Consider the following 13,719-nt stretch of genomic DNA (forward strand, 5'->3'; position numbering starts at 1 on the left):
TATATATATATATATATATATTTTTTTTTTTTTTAAACCTGTAGCCAGTCGGCTGGAACGACGACATTGCGAAACGCTCTGCACTGATCGATTTCACAGTAAGTACGGAGAACCAGTATATAAAAAAAAAAGAGATCCTTTTCTGTCTGTATGGGTACCTGTGTGTCTTTTTCACTACACACACACACATAAAAAAGAGGGTGAAAAAAAAAAAACGAAATAAAATAACATAAACGCTAAACTGCAAGTGGATGGCATACACACGCGCGCACAAACACACACACACACACACCACATACCCCCCACGCCCCTCCCCCCCCCCCCACGCGCGCGCACACAAACACACACACACACATACGGTACATGCCCCCTCACCGCACCCCCCAACACACACACACACACAATCAGCCCTCCCCCACCACACACGCCCATTTGAATTTCGGTCCCCTTTCGGAGGGGATACTGCTTGTGTTGACTGAATTTTTGTGTCGTGTCGTTTCGTCTCTCTGCCTCTGTCTCTGTTTCTCTCTCTCTCTGTTTCTCTCTGTCTCTCTCTCTCTCTCTCTCTCTCTCTCTCTCGCGCGCGCGTGTGTGTGTGAGTGTGTGCGTGCGTGCGCGCGCGCATGCCAATCTGTGTGCACCATCTCGTTCCGTCAACGAACTTTCTTCCAAAATCAGAGAATGCCAACTTGCTAGAGTTGATGGTATTATTATTAGATTTGCATAAACACGTTTTCCATTTCACCCTTTCACAATTATTTGATCCTCCACTTTAGAGTAGGAGGGGTGGGGGTGGGGGAGGGGGGAGTTTATGGAACAGACAAACAAACAAGACAACACCCCCCCCCCCACCCCTCCTCCCTATTTTCCTGTATCCATCCCTCCCCCCCCACCCCCCCTGCTCCCTACTCCCGCCTCCATTTCTCGGAATGAACCATTCCCCTTGTGTGTGTGTGTGTGTGTGTGTGTGTGTGTGTGTGTGTGTGTGTGTGTGTGTGTGTGTAAGTATGTGTAAGTATGTGTGTGTGTGTGTGTGTGTGTGTGTGTGTGTGTGTGTGTGTGTGTGTGTGTGTGTGTAAGTATGTGTAAGTATGTGTGTGTGTGTGTGTGTGTGTGTGTAAGTGTGTGTGTGTGTGTGTGTGTGAGTGTGTGTGTGTGTGTGTGTGTGTGTGTGTGTGTGTGTGTCAGTGTATGTGTGTGTGTGTGTGTATGTGTGTGTGTGTATGTGTGTGTGTGTGTGTGTGTGTGTGTGTGTGTGTGTGTGTCAGTGTGTGTGTGTGTGAGTGTGTGTGTGTGTGTGTGTGTGTGTGTGTGTGTGTTTCTTTTCTTTTCCTTTCTTCCCCTCCCTTTTCTCTATGTTTTGAAAAATGACAACGCCCTCTCCCTCTCTCTCTTTCTCCATTCCTCAGTCACTCCTTCCCAATTTATCTGTTTTACTCTCTCTCTCTCTCTCGTTCTAGTTTGTAAGAGCCAGCCAGCCAGATAAACACAGAGAGGAAAACAAAGGATATAATTACAAATGGAGAGAGAGACAGACAGACAGACAGCCTCGGACAGACAGACAGACAGAGACAGAGAGACAAACAGACAGGCAGGCAGGCAGGCAGACATACAGAGTCCTGCCGTCACGATTATAAAAATCCTCTCTCCACACTGAAAAAAAAAAAAAAAAAGGCATTCCATAGCGATGCAAACTAAGGGAAACAATTCGTTGGTTCCAATTACGGGACTTGTTTTCCAGGACGAATTATCTCACGCAATGAGTGTCTGTCATACGTTATGTGGATTTGAATGATGTGCTGTCTCTTTAACTCTCTCCAAACGAACGGCGAAAGAGACGACGTTAACAGCGTTTCACCCCAATTACCACCATCAAAATATTGCAAGCGAAAGGCTCTTATACTGAAGAGGTGAAAGTTGACAAAGGATACCACAATTCTGACGACAGAAGCTAAAGGTTGGGTCATTCAGACACCCACTGGACATCCGAGGGGTCTGTGTAGAGGAGAAGAGAGGACTGGCCGTACTGAGTGAGTTAAAGACTGTTAGCTTCTAAGCCACAGTCAGCAGCAGCAGCAGCAGAACTGAATCAGCTGAAAAAAGCAGCGTGTATCTGCCGTGTATATAAACATGTCAGAATGATTGTGGAAGGATATATATATATATATATATATATATATATCAGCTGAAAACCAACACCTATTTTGTTAAACAAAAAAAATAAAATAAAAACACGAATTTTCGCTGCCACCCGGCAGCTATGTCACAGACTACACTAAAAACAGGTGACGTAAAGCTTTTCTGACCTTACATGACGTCTTCTACTACGTAAAGTTATCATGTTCTAAATGTTTCTTCAATTGTCTATGTACACACACATACACATATATAGATAGATAGATAGATACAGAGAGAGAGAGAGCATCAGTCTGTTCATGTCTTTAAAATCTGTGGCTTACACACACACACACACACACACACATATATATATAGAGAGAGAGAGAGAGAGAGAGAGATCATCAGTCTGTTCATGTCTTTAGAATCTGTGGTTTACAATTTTGCAGATATTCCCTGGACTATATAGCCTGTTAAGGCTGAGGTTCACATAATATATATATATATATATATATATGAAGGGAGCGCAGTGTGTGTGTGTGTGTGTGTGTGTGTTACCGAACCAGTTAGAAGAAAAACAAGAAAAGATACAATCTTTAGGAAAGATATGCCCTCCCCAATAAACCCGTCCATCTCCGCTTTTTCCTTCTTTCCGAATGAAATATCTATTCCTCCACGATAAAGATCCGATTATTATCATTATTTATTATTATCTTTTTTTCTTTCTTTTTTTCTTCTTTTGTATCAGTAGGCCTACATGCTGCTAAAAAAAGGCGCAAAGAGTTCAGGCATTAAAAAAAAAAAAACCCAACTGATATAGTTAATTAAATCTGACTTCGTCATGTCTAGCCCAAAGAAGAAATTCCACATTTAATTAAAGGGCCGAGAGATGTACGAAAAATGATACACATTACCAGCCCTTCCAATGACTGATTGATTGAAAGGAAGAATAAGAGAGGTGGGAAGGAAGGAAGGAAAGAGAGAGAGAGAGAGAGAGGGTGGTGGTGGGGGGGGGGGGGGGGAGGGGGAGGCGGGAAAGAAAGGAAAGAGGAAGGGGAAAAAAACTGAAGAGAGTAAGGAGAAAGTACAGAAGAAAGAAAAACAAAAAACCAAAAACAAAACAAAAAAAAAAAAAAGAGCGAAATTAACGTTTCACAAACATGACGTATTTGATGATAGTTTTACTTCTGAACAGTCCACATCTGAGAATCCCGAGTTGTTGTTTTTTTTTAGTTTTTTTTTTAGAACTACATAACCGCGTGGAGAATGAATGATTATTCCTCTGGAATTAGTAGTGCCAGGGAGTTATCGGACTGATCTATAACACCATCTTTTTTCCATACACACATTCCTCCTACTACCCCAATCCACGCCTATTGGCCGGTTCCCCCCGCCACCCACACACCCTCACTCATTAACCTACCCTCAGCCATCAACCCTCTTCGCACGTACCGTGTCACACACACACACACACACACACACACAAACACACATAGAGACGCGCGTGCATGCTTGCGCACTGACCAACCCATCCAACCTCCCTCAGATCCAGGTGCACACACACACACAAACACACACACACAATCATACACACACACACGCACGCACACACATACACACTCGCACGCACGCACACACACACATATACACACACACACGCACGCGCGCACGGAACCACACACCTACGCACATATGCAAAGGCTCACACACTATCACCTTCCCGTTCAGCCTTACACCCTTTCACCTGCACATGCATGCGCATGCATACACTCAACTTCACCTACACACACACACACGCCCGCACACACACACACACACACACACACACACACGCGCGCGCGCGCGCGCCACCTGCACTGAACAAGAAGAACAAAAAAAATAATCCTCCCACCTCCCCGCCTCTCCCCCAAAAAATCAATTAAAAAAAAAAAAAAAAAAATCAACTCACTTGTCTCTCACCTAGTAGTATAGTAGATCCTCCAACTGTCAAAACGAAGAACAGATTTTTTTTTTCCACCTCCAACCAAAAATACTGCCTTCTAGTAAGAAAATCCTCCTTTTAAAATCAGTCAGTCTCAACTCTCAAAACGAAGTACTTCCTCCTTTTTTTCCTCCACCTCCGAACTGAAAACAATTGCCGTGTAAAAAAAAGAAAAAAGAAAAAAAGAAAAAAACAAAACAAAACAAAAAACAACCACAACCACAACAACAAACACCCTTCCTTGTCCAAGAGAAACACCACCAACACCACCACAACCAGAACTCGGAGTTCGGAGGTATGTAGGAAGCACAGGAGTGGGTGGGTGGGGGAAGAGGGAAGGCCACACGGAACAGGTGGAACCTCCAAGGCTGTCACCAGCCCCTATGTTCCAAGGGCTCGCGGCAGGCTGCTGGCTAGCAAGCAAGCGAGCTTTTGCCGCTGTTCAGAGAGCGGTGAAAAGCTTTGTGTGCAAACCCAACATGAACTTGCTTGGGTCGGTCGCTCTCTCTGGTCGGTCGGTCGGTCGGTCGCGAGCGAAGCCGGTCGAGGTCCTCCCACCCTCTCCCCCGCCTCCTCCCCGAAGCGATTCCGTCGTGATCGTGGCTCTTGCGTGTGTGTGTGTGTGTGTGTGTGTGTCTCGTGTGTGTGTGTGTGTCGTGTGTGCTTCGTAGCGTCTCGTGGTGTCACCACCATTGCTCGGCAATGATCGGGATGGTGTTTGTTCGTTCGTTCGTTCATTAAAAAAAAACAAAAAAACAAAAACAAAACCTCCTCGGCTTTCCGTTGGGTTCGGGGTTGGGTTGATGGGTTGTGTGTGTGTGTGTGTGTGAGCGTGGGTTTTTGCTTTGCCGTTGAGCTTTCGCGGAAACAGCTCTGTAGGTTAGTAGTGGCTGGTGTCGTTTCAGTTCGGAGAGTGTTGTTGCGATGACGGAGTTTGTTTGTGTGTTCGTTCGTTCTTTAGTTTAACGTCTTTCCACTGTAAGTGATATTAGACGAGGGAAGGAAAAAAATCGAGTGGGAGGAGGGGGAGGGGGTGGGGGGTGGGGGAATTACTGTGTACGCATACGAGTAAGTGAAAGTGTGTGTGTGTGTGTGTGTGTGTGTGTGCGTGTATGAAAATTATTGATTTAAGTTTTGTTTAAAAAAACAACAACAACAAAACAAAACATAACAATATAACATATTTCTAATGAAAAACTAACAACTATAACAGCGAACCAACTGGACTATTTAACAAGGAGTTGAAAAAGTCATACATTAGCAATGGACTGCTGAAGATCGTCAACACTGAAGATGATTTCAGTTCAGGGATTTGAGACTTTAACATATATATATTTGGTATATGATCAGCTGTAATGCGAGCACCACAGATGCAAGAAACATTACTGACATATTTTGTCCTAAAACAATTCATTTTCCATCTGCAGATTAGAGAAATGATTTGCCTCTTATGTGTGCGTGTGTGTGTGTGTGTGTGTGTGTGTGTGTGTGTGTTCGTGTGTGTGTGTGTGTGTGTGTGTTCGTGTGTGTGTGTGTGTGTGTGTTCGTGTGTGTGTGTGTGTGTGTGTGTGTGTGTGTGTGTGCACGTGTGTGTGTGTGTGTGTGTGTGTGTGTGTGTGTGTGTGTGTGTGAGTGAGTGTGTGCGTGCGTACACACGCACGCGCGCGTGTGTATGTTAAGACACATTCAGTTGCTACGGCGCAAAGAAGAAGACGACGAAGAAGAATGCGAAGAAGAAGGCGAAAACGAAAGCGAAAACGAAACGAAACTGGAGAGATAATCATGTTCAAAATCAAGGCATACAATATAGGCACATAACTAACATACTTAACAAAAACATATTCATAGTGGAACAGAATTCACTTGAGAAAAACCCACCCACACCCACACCCACACGTCCCCACGTCCACCCCCACCCCCCATACACTAGATGTGCATTGACAAAAGAAGAAATTAATTTATTCAGCCAGCCTGCGAGAAAAGTAAGCGAACTCACAACACACTGAGGAGGAGGAATTTTGTTTAATGTCCCGTCACACATATCGGTGATTGAAGACATTTTGTTAAAGTATTTGAGTATTATCGGCTAGAAGGGGTGGGAGATGTCAATGAATGGAGGGGTTGGGGGGAAACTGGGGTTCTCAGTCTAATATCATCATCTTAGATGAACAGACCTTAAATAAATAAACGAAACAGGGAAACTGGGCAAATGAAGGTGAAATGACGGTGAAATTTGAAAAAAAAAAAATCTAAATACAATTACAGGAAGTTTACTTAAAGGACTTCGTAAAAAAGAAGTCGTTAAACAACACACTGAGTCACCAACTAGTACGTTTTTTTGGTTGTTGGTTTGTTTTTTGTTATTGTTGTTGTTTTCGTGTTGTTGTTTGTTTTGTTTTTTTAACCATTTTTTCTCTGTTTTTGTAGAGCATATGGATAAGTCGGCACGCTTATTTCAGTGGCACATTAAGATATCTTTTAATTGCAAGTGTGTGTATATAGTAGTAGTAGTAGTAGAAGTAGTAGTAGTAGTAGTAGTAATCTGTTGTTATGATTATGATTATTATTATTATTATTCTTGTTCTCGTAATTATTGTTCTTGTTATTATTGTTATTTATTTTGTTATTGTTGTTGTTGTTATTGTTATCGGTTGTTGTTGTTGTTGTTATTATTATTATTATTATTGTTGTTGTTTTTCTTCTCGTGTGGGCAGGTAGCGCCTACCCAAGAGGATCATTGAGAAGATTTTTAGTTATTTTTTAATTAATTTTTAGAAGAATTTTGTAATTATATATATATATATTTTTTTTTCTCTCAAGGCCTGACAAAGCGCGTTGGGTTACGCTGCTGGTCAGGCATCTGCTTGGCAGATGTGGTGTGGTGTGGTGTGGTGTGGTGTGGTGCAGCGTATTATGGATTTGTCCGAACGCAGTGACGCCTCTCCTTGAGCTACTGAAAACTTGAAACTGAAACTGAGAAGAAGATTCTTGGCGACACAATTCTCCTCCTCTGCCTGGTGGTGGCTGATTATGATTATTGTTCCATGATAGTAAGGCGGCTGTCTGTCTGCCCAGCCCCAGTCCAAGCCATAGCCATAGAGAGGCAGGCAGATCCTCTCTTTCTCTTCCTCCTTAGAGCCAGCTAGCTTAGCTGTTGTCAAGATGATGGGGCTGGCATGGAACCCAGCACAAGAAGGGTGCTGAGAGTTCTTCTTGATGTCGCGTCAGGCTTCCTGCGATGTCTTTTCTTTTCTTTTCTATCTGTTTTTCTTTTCTTTATGCTTTGTTGTTTGTTTTTTTCGTTCTTTCAATTCTTTCTTTCTTTATTTCTGTCCTTCTTTCTCTCTTTCTGTCTTTTCTTTTTTGCTTTGCTTTTTTTTTCGATCCTTGCATGTCTTTCTTTCTTTCTTTCTTCCTGTCTTTTCTTCATGCTTTGCTTTTTTCGTTCTTTGCATTTCTTTCTTTCTGTCTTCTTTTCTTTCTTTTTTATTCTTTCTTTCTTGCTGTCTTTTCTTTCTTTATTATTTCTTTCTTGCTTTTATGTCTTTTTTCTTTCTTTCATTCTTCTCTCTCTCTCTCTCTCTCTCTCTCTCTCTCTCTCTCTTGTGTAGTGTAGTGTAGTGTGGTGCAGTGCAGTGCAGTGCTGTGCAGTATAGTGTAGTGTAGGGTAGTTTAGGCCCAACACTCGGCTTATATCACAGATTGACGTAAGTTTACATTTGGGCCAACAGCAAAGTGAGAGCTGTATTGTCAATGGTTTCTCCAGGCAATGGGAAACCATTTACAGCTTAGTCTTTTGTGAAGGACTATGACTCTCAAACTAGGAGGCAAAATTGCACTGGCTCTTAGTGCTGCAGCCTTGTGGGCTAGTTAGCCTTTGGGAACCATCCCAACGCCGACTGTCCTGAAACCTTCTTGGCCGAGAGAGTGGGGATGTACTTGGGCAAGACACTCTCCACTATAATCAAATTCTAGCCCAAATAGTTGGATCAGCAGTTGACTCCTCTGCTGTTCTATATATATATAGTGTAGTGTCATGGCATGACGTGGCGTGGAGTGGCTTGTGGTGTAATTCAGCGTTGTGGAGTGTAGTTTACTGTAATGCCGTGTAGTACAGCATTGTGTACTGAAGCATCGTGTCGAGTGTAGTGTAGTGTAGTGTAGTGTAGTGTAGTATCGTGTCGTGTAGTGTCGTGTAGTGTCGTGTTGTGAAGTCTAATGAGTGAAGTGACGTGTTAAAAAGGATCTAATGAGTGAAGTGACGTGTTAGAAAGGAGTAATCTAGTTTATTGTATTGTATTGTACTGTATTGTATTGCATTGTATTGTATTGTATTACACTGCATTATTTGATATAGGTTTTATGGCACTGTACCGTTTTGTCGGCAATATTATTTGTATTTGTAATTTCTTATTATCACAACAGATTTTTCTGTGTGAAATTCGAGCTACTCTCCCAAGGGAGAGCGCGTCGTTATACTACAGCGCCACCCTTTTTTGTATTTTTTCCTGCGTGCAGTTGTTTTTTTGTGTTTTTTTTTTGTTTTGTTTTTTTTCCTATCGAAGTGGATTTTTCTACAGAATTTTGCCAGGAACAATCCTTTAGCTGCCGTGGGTTCTTATACGTGCGCTAAGCGCATGCTGCACACGGGACCTCGGTTTATCATCTCATCCGAATGACTAGGGTCCTCCAGACCACCACTCAAGATCTAGTATAGATTGGGAGAAAATACTGGCGACTCTGCGGGGTTTCGGACCAGTGCGCTCAGAGTATCTTGCTTCCGAGGTGGACGCGTTACCTCTACCCCTGAAGACATTACTGAGCAGCGTTCACAACACAAAGGCGTGGACGTTCACTCCGTCAAGTCACAGTGGGGAATGGAAGGGAAGACTGACCAAATATTTGACTGACCAAATATTCAAAGTGAATGGATTGGCCAATGATCTGTTAGGATTTCTCCTCTCCCCTCTGTTCCCCCTCCTCCACCACCTTCTCCACCAAATTCTTCTAAATTTTCTTCTTCTTCTTCGTGTTTTTCTTCTATTAGGCCAATTACTTTGGTGATAATAAATTTAATCTCATGTTAATATTGATATTAGCATTATTTTACTCTATTATGTACTGTTTGTTTATTTGTTTTATTTCATTATTTTAATTACTTACTGTTTATGAATGTTATTTGATACAAGTCATAATATGGTTCATCAGCCGTCATGATAAAATTGAAGTGCAATGTTGTGAGCACAGTATAAGCTTTAAGCTTGTTGATGCTCTTTTGTCATTCATTGCATTGTAATCATGTGTATTGTTGAATAATTAAAGATTATTTAAACCAAGGGAAGAACAAGAGAGGCAAGGCCTTCAAAACTCACTTGTGATAAATTAAGTCCCCTAGCATTAATTACAGAGTAATTTACCTTTTTTACTATCTCCACCAAAACGTTTGCAAAATAAATAAAAATCCCATGCTTAGCAAAAGAAGTTCCTGTTTGAATAAAAAAATTTTTAATAATGACTCCTCTTGTTGTTGTGTCAGAATAAGAGGTCAAAGTGCCAAGTTTAGAGAATACAAAAATATAAATATAACAGTAAATGCAGTTTGCTTCTTTCTTTATTTTTTTGTGCCCATTCCATAGGGGCGATATTGTTTTAAGCAAGATGACTGGAAAGAACTGAATTTGTCCTATTTTTATGCCAAATTTGGTGTCAACTGACTAATTATTTGCAGAGAAAATGTCAATGTTAAAGTTTACCACGGACACACACACACACGGACACACACACACACAGACAACCGAAAACCGGGTTAAAACATAGACTCACTCTGTTTACACAAGTGAGTCAAAAATTAATGTGGATATTGCCGTTTAGTGTACTTCAGCCACCACAACAGATTTCTCTTCGTGGAAGGTTAACTATACTGACCGGCCATTCACCCACCAAATAACCAACCACCCACGACCGCAATAGGACAGACAAACATGTGGTACCATTGTGCCCAGAGAAGACGGAGAAGGAGGAGGAGGAGGAGGAAAAGAGAAGGAGGAGAAGAAGAGAAGGAGGAGGAGGAGAAGGAAGAGGAGGAGAAGGAGGAAAAGAAGGTGAATGGGGACTAATCGGAATCGATAATTTTGCGAACTTGCGGTCCGAAGAAGTCACTGAACTGGCTGACTGAGAAATCGCGCTTTCATGTTTCCATGGTACTCTTCTTAATTAAAGTTAAGGGGGGTAATTCTGGGCATAAGATGTCTCCAACTCTCTGTTGGTCATCACACACACACACACACACACACACACACATATATATATATATATATATATATAATTTTATATCACACACACACACACAGATATATCTGTGTATGTGTGTGTCTCTCTCTCTATACATATATGTATGTATATATACATACACACATAAACTTATATAATATATATATGTGTGTGTGTGTGTACACGTTTTTTTCTTGTTTTTTTTCTGAATGATGGCAATTTCAAGTTTCTCTCCATCAAGCGGAGCGGGGGCCGAGGGGTAATGTTGCTGACTAGGAAGCTAGCGTCCACGAGTTCGATTCTCGGGTAGAAGAGACGTCCCTGACAAAATTATGTAATAAAAAAACAACCCAAAAAACCCACCTCCACTCATATATATCTATATCTCTATTTTATCTCGTCTCTAAGCAGTGCTTCTGGAAATTGGTATGCCTTAATGCTGGTAGTAAAGTACATATCAACACCGTGCGAAAAAAAAAAGAGAGAAGAATTTAACAGGGCCTCTTTCACGAGCAGTTATTTTATCCACGAAAATACTTTTGTTCTTGTCACCGTTGATTTCCACTCCATCACATCAGGTCCACATCATCTGGTTCGTCTAAAAAGTTTCGAGAAAAGGCTATTCTTTCTTTGAAATAATATTACTTTAAAGTTCAGCTTGTCAAAAATTTCTATCAACTTTTGTCGAAACGTTGTTCGAATATTGAATTCTAAAACGTGTCGTGTCTTGGCAACGTATTTCACTTCTTCTTGTTCTTGTTTTTGTTCTTTCTGTTCTTGTTTTTTTCTTGCTCTTGTTCTTGTTTTTAGTTTTCTTGTTCATGTTCTTCTTCTCCTCCTTGTTCTCCTCCTCCTCCTCTTCCTTCTTCTTCTTCTTCTTCCTCCTTCTTCTTCTCTTCGCTGTTGAAACCCTTTTATATGAAATGGGTGGTCTTTTTGGAGAGTGTCGACAGGCCCAAACAGACTGCCTTGTAATAGAGATTCCCGTAATCCCAAATAATGTGTTCAGTGGTCTGGTCTGATTCCAAGTATGGGTATCCTTTGGGAGAGTATGTTTTTAATCATATGCCCCCCCCCCCTACCCCCTCCCGCCCTCCCCGCCCCTACCAACTACCCCCCACCCACCATCTACCTCCTACCTTTTCGTGTTCATACTGTGCTTGGCTCTCGTTTTTTTTCTTTTCTTATTAAGAATCAAATTATGACGTTTGTTGCTGCTTATATTCCAGCCGACCACACAGGGCCATAAAGTTATCAGGGTGTGAAAAAAAACAAGAAGCAAATATCGATCCCATAGAACTTGAAAGGAGCAAGTAAACAGACAATACAAAACACACACACACACACAAAAAGGGAAAAGAAAAATTAGACACAAATACAGTCACACCCATGTACATAAACCTAGGACATGCCTCCGATTTTAGCCATTCCGTGATTTTTCAACAGGGATTGAAAAAAAAAAGGCAAACCTGAACATAACGCAGTAATACATAATACATTGAAAAACGTATAGTAACAGGCATCATGCAAAACCAGAAAAATTGCCAGTGGGTAGCTCACGCGTCTTTGGGGAAAGAAAAAGAAAAAAAAAAGAAGAAGAAAAAACGAAAGAAAAGAATATGACATAGTGAGATTAGCGAATTATCATGTCCTGAAAAAGACCCCCCCCCCCACACACACACACACACCCCTCCCCAACCAAAAACTTCTTCTTCCTTCGTGGGCTGCAACTCCCACGTTCACTCGTATGTACACGAGTGGGCTTTTACGTGTATGAACGTCTTTACCCCGCCATTTACGCAGCCGTACTCCGTTTTCGGAGGTGTGCGTGCTGGGTATGTTCCTGTTTCCATTACCCACTGAACGCTGACATGGATTACAGGATCTTTAACGTACATATTTGATCTTCTGCTTACAGTATTCACACGAAGGGGGGGTTCAGGCACTAAGCAGGTCTGCACATAATATGTTGACCTGGGACATTGGAAAAAATCTCCACCCTTTACCCACCAGGCGCCGTAATTAACGAGATTCGAACCGGAGGACCCTTAGATTGAAAGTCCAACGCTTTATAACCACTCGGCTATTGGCGCCCGGTCATCGAAAAACAAAATGAAGTGTTTTTATGAAGAACAAAAAATAACATTTTGTGGGGAATGGACCAACAAAGCAGACAATGAAAGTAGAGACGACAGAGAAGAGAGGGGAAAAGCCAGGACCACAGAGAGCAATAGAAGAGAAGACATTAAACATTGTGTAATGTTATATGGAAATGATTTATTTCGGGTGGAATGGTATGCTTTGTTTGCTTGTTTGTGTTTTTGTTGTTGTTGTTGTTTTGTGTGTGTGTGTGTGTGTGTGTGTGTGAGTGTGTGGGGGGGGGGGGGGGTGTTGGTGTTTTTTTTTCTTTTCAGCACCTCGCCTCCATAGTTGTAGATGTCAGCCTGGATTCCATCCGCTCCTGGTGCTTTTCCTGACATTGACGAGGCAATTGCAGCCCTCCCACAGCTACCAGTCAATGACTTGCTAGCTGCCCCTCCCACCAATGTCGAGACCCAGAAGGCCCTGAAGCTGACAATGTCAGGAAAAGCACCAGGAGCGGATGGAATCCAGGCTGACATCTACAAGTATGGAGGCGAGGTGCTGACAGACAAGCTGACCGCCCTGTTCCAGTCTATATGGGAGAGAGGGGAGGTCCCCCGGGATTTCAAGGATGCTTCTATTGTCCACATTTACAAACGGAAGGGAGACAAAACATCCTGCGATAACAACCGTGGAATCTCTCTCCTCTGCATCGCCGGCAAAATCTTCGCCCGCATCATACTTAACAGACTGGTTGACCATGTCTCCAACACAGTCATCCCTGAAGCACATTGCGGCTTCCGCTCAGGCAGGGGAACATGTGACATGGTGTTTGCTGTACGCCAGATGCAAGAGAAGTGCCGTGAGCAGAACAAGGAGCTCCATATGGTCTTTATAGATCTGACTAAGGCCTTTGACACGGTGAACCGCCATGGTCTGTGGAAGATCCTCCTAAAGTTCGGCTGCCCAGAGAGCCTAATCCAGCTGATTGCGTCTTTCCACGATGGCATGCAGGCGAGAGTACAGGAAAATACTGACATGTCGGATCCGTTCCCTGTGGAAAATGGAGTGAAGCAGGGCTGCGTCTTGGCACCCACACTGTTCTCCATTCTCTTCTCTGCCATGCTGATTGACGCCTTTCAAGACTGTGACCGGGGCATCTACATTCAGTTTCGCACAGATGGCAAACTTTTCAACTTGCGGCGACTTCATGCCAGGTCCAGGGTGTTTGAGGCACTGATGAGAGAGTTCCTCTTCGCTGATGACTGCGC

The 13,719-nt window shown here is 42.6% G+C and overlaps 1 protein-coding gene across 2 annotated transcripts in view; it reads right to left on the reverse strand.

The window, feature by feature from the left end:
* The window catches only part of LOC143282957 (synaptotagmin-7-like), a 587,353-nt gene extending 582,783 nt beyond the window's left edge, over positions 1-4,570 (reverse strand). Inside the window, exon 1 of one of the 2 annotated variants that reach the window (XM_076588882.1) lies at positions 4,075-4,570. The gene's annotated coding sequence lies outside the window, so the exon portion shown is untranslated. Of the gene's footprint in view, positions 1-4,063 lie in introns of both variants that reach the window. The other variant, XM_076588881.1, reaches the window with a different exon arrangement.
* Positions 4,571-13,719: the final 9,149 nt, after the last annotated feature.

Source organism: Babylonia areolata, chromosome 6 (assembly GCF_041734735.1).
Source record: "Babylonia areolata isolate BAREFJ2019XMU chromosome 6, ASM4173473v1, whole genome shotgun sequence".
In the NCBI taxonomy this organism is placed as follows: Eukaryota; Metazoa; Mollusca; class Gastropoda; order Neogastropoda; family Buccinidae; genus Babylonia; species Babylonia areolata.